Below are 7,645 nucleotides of genomic sequence, written 5' to 3'. Positions count from 1 at the left end.
TATTTTATTTAATCCATTTGTCTTCTATTTTGTTTATAGAATAAAGTAGGTCATAAGTTTTTTAGTAGGTTTTTTTTTTTAATAAAGAAGAATAAAGTAGGTCGCACCTACTAAAGGTTCAGTGGACTTACCATGTGCTATTCTTCATAGATTTTCAGAAAATAGGTAAAAAGAAGTCAAGTGAATGTCATTAGCATGATTATTACTTCAAAATAAGATATTTTTTGTTATGTAGTAACATCAGTGACACGAATCCCGGGGACCATAACTTTCATTATATATTTTAGAATATTTATTTGTCATTTGATATCTTTATGTCAATTCACACATTTCATCATCATGCACAGATTATTGCAGTTAAAATAGCAGAAAGCACTCAGATAGCACTCAGCCTTCACACACTTTTGGGGTGCTTGGAATTCTATATAATTGAGCGTAATGTTTTATTTTAAAATGCTAGGGACGTTTCTGTAGAACGACCCATTTATAATAATCATCATAATTGCTGTTAATATTGCCTGAAACAACTGATATATGTGAATGTGTGTGTTTATTCATCTTGGATAAAAGAATGTGACTGGAAAGGAATAAAAAAAAAAAAAGACACGGCAAGTTAGATTTAGTGAGATATGAAGATGAGAGAGAGAGAGAGAGAGAGAGGGGGAGAGAGAGAGAGAGAGAGAGAGAGAGAGAGAGAATGTGAATGCATTTACATGTGCAGAGCTGTGACACATTGGGCCTCTCTGTGTCTGTATGTGAGTGCCGAGCAGAGCGGAGCGTGGGGGCGGAGGACTTGGCGTTTTGTGCAGGACAGGCCTCACTGTGTGTGCACATTGTGCAGCCATGTGTGCTAACATCACAGTCTATATTTTACCCTTGTACATTCTCCCTACCTCTCCCACAGGCATTGGCCACTCTCATGGGCAATGCTCCCATTTTTACTCATTTTTTTTCAGTTGCTTAAGCATGAAACATCATTGACCTAGCTTCAGGAAATTTGTAGGTGGAGGGTTGAAAGATGCATGATCTATGAACCTCTGGCTTCTTCTCTTTGCCACATAAGCAATTTATTCATACAAAACAGGTATAAAATCCTGCCAAAATGTTCATTTTTATTATTGTCACTAAATTGTAGATTGCTCCAGTTCAGATTAGCTGGTGTTTAACTAGTCTCTTATTGGTCCCCTTCACTTTTGGGAAACTTTTAGGTCATGGGTTAAATGATTAACTTATCGCTAGCTCCCTGTAACATATGATTAAGTTCTTTGTAAAGACAAGTTAAGACAAATACAAAACCTGAAATGTGAATTCTGTTGTTGTTCATCTGCTCCAATTCAGTTTAAATGCTTTTAAGTTGAAAATGGTGTGCAGCTGGTCTCATAATGGTGCTAAAATCATTAATCTCCTTCTCTACTGTGGAGAAACACTATAATCCAAGAGGCTCCATTTGAGTGGGGTAACCCCATCAAACGCTGAACTTTTCCATGACAAATTGCTTATGTTAATCTCTACACGAACATACCTCTTATCAATGTGCTGAAGCTCCACATTTATTTTGCCCTGGGCTAGTGTCTCGCCCATGTGAGAGATCTTCCATTTTAATCCTCAGATCAGCCTGAATGGGACGTGTATCTCATTGCTCATTGTGTGCTCCCTTCATTTAAAGAACATGATAAATGGAAGCTGACTAAATAGGCCTTCAGCTCTAAGGAGGCTTCTGTGGTGAGGTCTGCTATGCTGCAGTGTTACCCCATATGGAGCTTTAGTCTATCAAAGCTCTGTGTGTAATATAATATTGAATACATGTTACCAGTCAAAGTCAGGCCCAGCCACCCAGGCAAAGTTGTTCACCATCTTTTCCATGCAGGATTTGGTCACTTAGCTTTGTGCTAGGCTCAGTATCATGGCTGTGCATCATGTGTCAGAGATTCTGGGTCGCAAGAGAGGTTTGTGCTGTCAAAGGGATGAATACACGCTAAGGCTTTTTCATTTACCATACTGCATAATTCATGTGTTTTCAGCTGTTCTAAATTTAACAGGAATTTCTGAGGAATTCTAGATAAGAAGCGCATAGAGTCAAAAGCTAGCCAACTGGCTAACTCACAGATTTCATGAAGATCAGTGAGCAAGTGAAATATTTGGTTAGTTTAGTTTATTATATTTAGTTTATTTTGTAGACACTTGATCACATTTCTTCTGAAAAAGGAGAATTTGTTGTGCTTCTTCTGCAGTAACAGCCTCATCTCTTCTGTCTTCTGTGAAAGTCATTACACTAGATATGGCAACATTGCTGTGAGTATCTGATTGCATTCAACCACCAGAGCATAGTGAGGTCAGGAACTGATGTTGAATAATTAGTTATACACTGCAAACTCCACTCCAACTCATCCCCAGGGTTTAAGATGAGCTCCACCACTCACGAAAACAGTTCCACTGCTCCACAGTCCAGTGCTGTGGAGCTTTAAACAAGCAGCACAGCCATAGGCTTGAGTACCCCTGGGCAAACCCAGATTTATCACTAGCCCACCAATCAAATGGGGACAGAACATTAGTTAAGCTGCATTTTTTAAGATAATGAAATGCAATTTGTATTCTATGAGAATTGTTATTTTCTTATAGTCAATCAAATTATTATGATCTCCACTAAGGTCCACCTTTTTTCTCAGTCCTCTGATCACTGCTTAGCAATCCGTTATTGCCTCAGGCCTTCAGTTCTTTATCAGCGCCCCAGTGTTTGAATTAGGCATGCAAAGGTGAAGTGCTAACCAAGATAATTTCTACCCATTTCCAAAGCCATAAACAAAATTGAAAAACATTGTTGTTCTCAGTGGTCTACAAATTTGGTACTTACAATGCTCTTTTATTAGAATGCTCAAATAGGCTCTCAAAACATTAAAGCAAACATCTAGGTCAATGCATTGAGTCATCAAAGGTAAGATGTAAGCAATTTTCAGGTCCACCATAGTGATGCTTTAAGTTAGGCTGATTATTTTCAGGTTTTTTAAGGTTGCTGTGTTGTTTTTTCTGTCTTTGCACATCTCAACTGTCCAATTTTACCTCAGTTAAGCCATTTTCACGGTGCCTGTGGTCAATGGAGGCATGCTTTATAGTGAATGATGTTGCAGTGTTTGTTGGGTTTATGTGAATCCTGCATTCTGATTGATGTGAGCACCTTCTCACTATTGTTTTGTATCTTTATAAGGAGGAAGCATTGGAATAGGTACCACTGCAATGCTGTCAGGAATAGGCAGTAGCTTCATCTAATGACACTGGGGGACAAAACACATTTGGAAATTGCAATTACCAAGTTTCCACTTTCACAAGACTAGTCAAAATGTATTTCTGCCCATGCCAGTGATTTCTACCCCTCTAGCCAATGTTTGTCATTGGGCATGGTGACCCTGGCTTTACATGGTAAACCTTTCATGAAATTTTAGTTGCACGAAAAGTACAAGAAACTAAATTGCATTTGAATTGCATGATGTAATGTGTCTTGAAACTCAACTTTCAGCAAAGTTTCATGAAACAGCCAAGTAAAACGGCGATAACACAACATGACAAATGACATTATTTTAAAGGATTGATAAAAAGTCTCAACTCGATGACAGTACTCCTAACTGTTTTTAACCGACGGATGACAACAAATAAAAGAGAGATGCTCAAAGCTAGCACTGCTTTAGCAGCTGGGTTAACTAGATATAAGCTCTATATGCAAAAGCTCTCTATAAATAAGGGCTCGCTGGATAGTTACTGACACATAGTTAGCTGCTAAATAATTTCTATCAGTTTGTTTTATGCTTTTATGTGGTTGGCCTACATTCCTTCCAAAAACTCACGTCAGGGTTGCCCATGTGTCACTCAGATTTGAGAGGCATCTCGGCTGCAGGAGCCACACATGGCGTGAGGCTTACATGTCCAGGGACTGGAGCCCTGCTAGGCCGACGCAGCAGTGATGTGTCAGACCTGTTCCTGTGCCATTCATTCTCCCAGCATGCTTTGTTTCCGCATCTTGTTGACCTACTTTGTGCTCTTGGACTAATCCCCACGGCCTGTGCGGCGGGTGGTCGGGGTGGAACCCTCCTCTCTGCCTCTATCTCATTAGAATATCAGATAGCAAGAAAATGAGGCTTCTCAAAAACAGCGGAGTAAAGAAAGAAAGGGAAAAAAAAGAACAAGGGTCGTCAAGGGATTTGGAAGTGGAGCATTATGTGCATTGTCTCAAGGGCCCTGGCTTGAACTCATTTACCAGGGCCTTGGCCTGTAATCACAAGGACTGTTCTGAGTCAACAGCATTGTGCGCTGGACTAAGGCTATCTATTCTTAGTGGGCAGACTCAAAATTGGTGCTCAGTGTCACAAGGTCTGCTGAAATATAACCCAGTTTGGAGCTGAAGTAGTTCTATTCATCAATGGACCCCTCTTGAAGCTCATCTGTACAAGACTTGCCACCCATACTGGGTGCTTCCTTATGGTGAGGTTTGCTGATGTAGAAGAATAAAATAAGGACTGTTTGGATTTTCAGTGGTTGGCTTACTGAGGGGTGGTCATTCATTGTAATCAATGAAACTTCACTTGACCAATGTCAGTGAATCACAAGCATATTATCACTGTCATATCAAAACCATTTTTATTTATTTGATAGCACAAGTGGCCCTAAATATTGTCAACGCTTTATAATTGTCCTACAGAAATGGTTCAGAAACACAAAGTTTTCTCCTTTTCTTTGAGAGAGAGGAGAAAATCAAGCTCCATTCTTGCTTCAGTTCTGAAAAAATGCAAGGTGTTTCTGTCTGTCCTTCCTCTGTGAGAAGACAACTCAACACCATCAGTCTGAAAGGCTGTGTATCTGCTAAGAATCCATTTCTGAGAAGAGTAAGTAGAGAAAAATCAAGAAACTGTGCAAATCAAACAAAGAAGCTGCAGTTCTTAAAACAAGTGACTGGCCAGTCCAGAGTCCAGTGAGTGTGAATTGTGAGATGCACAAAATACAACCAACTTCTAAGACTGAACTTTGGATGTGTGGAAAAATATCCCTGATCACTAATAGCAGGTCTCCCGAAAAGGATGGAATCTATACTAAAGGCAAAGAGTGGACATGCTAAATATGTGTAATTGTCTGTTAAATATACATTTTATACTTTTTTCTCAATGCTAAAAAAATCAATAACTTGCCATTTTGAGTGGAAATTGAATGAAAAGGTGGTTTCTGACTTTTGACTTGATATCATGAGTCTCGTCTTTGCACAGACAGCAGCATTTGCTCAGTAAAGTTCTGAAACAATTCATCTCAGTTCATCAGCACAATGCATCAACTCAAAAGCTGAAAGGGATCAGAATGAGGTTTTGATTACGTTAGAACTTTCACTGCTCTGATTTTTACGATCCTTCTCAGATTGCTGAGTCCCAGGTTAATAAATTGGATCTTGCTCAGGCACTTCCCTCTCTGAAGTAAGCAGCATAATTAAAGAAACGATCTTTAATTAGGGCAAAGAGAAGAATTATCCAGCTGTGGCCAAAGCAGTCTTCTCCAACATCATTTTCTCTTTCAGTGAGCCAAAAAATCAAAGGAGGAAAAGGACGTGGCGAAATAGAGAAAGAGGACAGAGTGTCTTCGTTTATAAAGGGCACCTTGGTAGTTTTTGAGCCTTTTTTTTGCTTTTCTTTCTGGGATCAGATGAGCATGATTCTAGACGATACCTTGATTGTATTCTCCACCCTTCACAGGAGGCACAAGATCAGTATTGCTCTCCTCTTCGAACTGTAACTGTTTCTAACAAAATGTAACCTGACAACTAGCATCAAGTCTGCTGTTTTCCTTAAAGGAGGAATATCCCGGGTGAGATGGAGAGATGGACTGACAGACAGAAATACATTCAGGAGAAGAGAGCAGGGCATGGAGTGTGGGTTGGATTGGCGGATGAAAAGGAGGGGGGGTTCAAGTCAAGCCGCTTACCAGCCGTGTTGCTGGGCTGCCGGGCAGTGAGCGCAGGCAGGGTCAGGCTAGTTCATGTGCTGCTATTGACATGCTGCTGGCCTGATTACTCATTACTAGAACAGCGGGAGGTAGTCTGGGGCACGCATCCCGGCATACAGGGCCAGACTGCATCATTCACTGCAAATCCACCCTTATTCCCCGGTTACGGGCCGAAAGGTTAATGTCCTCTGACCCTCCAGCCACAGTTAGCAGGGCATGTTGAGGATGCTGACATTTAAAAACCAGCTACGCTCAGGGTTGCCTGGTTATCCGTACATTTGAATAAGGCCAAGTTTAGCACTTATTATTACTGTTAGAGAAAATGTGATATTCAGCACTGCACAAAAGTCAGAGACCACCTTTTCATTTATTCAAAATTAGAAATTTAAAATTATTTAGGAAACTATGCAAAAGCCTCCAACAATATGATTAATATTAAATCTATTAGTATTTAATTTGCCTACTCTTAACTTCTGTTCTGCCACTTACAATTGTAAAACTAACAAATCTGTTCCATACGAGTCACTGACTTTATGTTCCCCTTCAAATAAACACTAACATTCACACAAGTAACCACTCAAACGTACTTTAGCTGCCTTTAAATTTATTTCTCATGTGTATGTAAATGGCTAAAGGAGATATTTCAGAGATTAAATATATGATAATCCATCTCCTAACAACCACGCAAGAACTGTAGAACACCAAAAATCAAACTTCACTCTTGTTTTAAACCTGAAAAAATCTACAAGTGTTTCTGTCCATCCTTCCACTGAGAGAAGACAACACCATAAGTCTGAAACGGCATGTAGCTGTCATGAAGCAAGAAGGAAATAAACAAAAAATGTGTATTATAATCTTAAAAAAGATGTTTTTTTTTTTTGAGGGTTCTTTAGTAAAGAAAATGGTTCCATAAAGAACCATTTGCATGATTAAAGAGTTCTTTGCATAACGAAAGGGTTCTTCATGTTGATGGAGAATGTGCTGTAGATGGTTCTGTACAGGACCTGTTTATAAAGGCTTGTATATATCAAAAAAGGCTTCCACTACTGTTACAAGCCAAAAAGCCCCTTTTTGGTACTATGTAGAACCCTTTTTGCTAAGAGTGTAGAACGCCAGGACTGGACAACTGCAGTATGGCTTTATTCACTGATGTGTCTAAATTTGCAATTGAGATTAATTGGGATTATTCAATGCACCCAATTTCTAAGACTGAATTTTGGAGATGTGGAAAAATCTCTCTGCAGATTTCCTTGAAAAATTCTGCTTCTCAGTTAGAGAAGCACTTCACTAAATCCTGAGGTTTTATATCATATTCAGTTGTTGAGGCCAGTTGTTTAATTATTCTCTGTTAAATATGTCTGCCTTTTTCCTGACACTGAAAATTAATAACATGTACTTAAGGGCCATTTTGACAAACACTAAATAAATGATGGTTGGTGTGTGTGTATGTTTGTTTTCATACACTTTCAGGACAAAAACGTCCTGACTTTGTTAGAAAATGAGAGATTGTAAGGTGCTATTTACATTATTTATTTCTAAATTTGAACTAAAAGGACAAAAACCATTTCTTTTTGGTTACTGAGTTATACATAGCAACACTATGTATTAATTATATATATATATATATATAGATAGATAGATAGATAGATAGATAGATAGATAGATAGATAGA

This window comes from Pygocentrus nattereri, chromosome 17 (genome assembly GCF_015220715.1).
Source record: "Pygocentrus nattereri isolate fPygNat1 chromosome 17, fPygNat1.pri, whole genome shotgun sequence".
NCBI classification, from domain to species: domain Eukaryota; kingdom Metazoa; phylum Chordata; class Actinopteri; order Characiformes; family Serrasalmidae; genus Pygocentrus; species Pygocentrus nattereri.
This window is presented reverse-complemented; position numbering follows the sequence as displayed.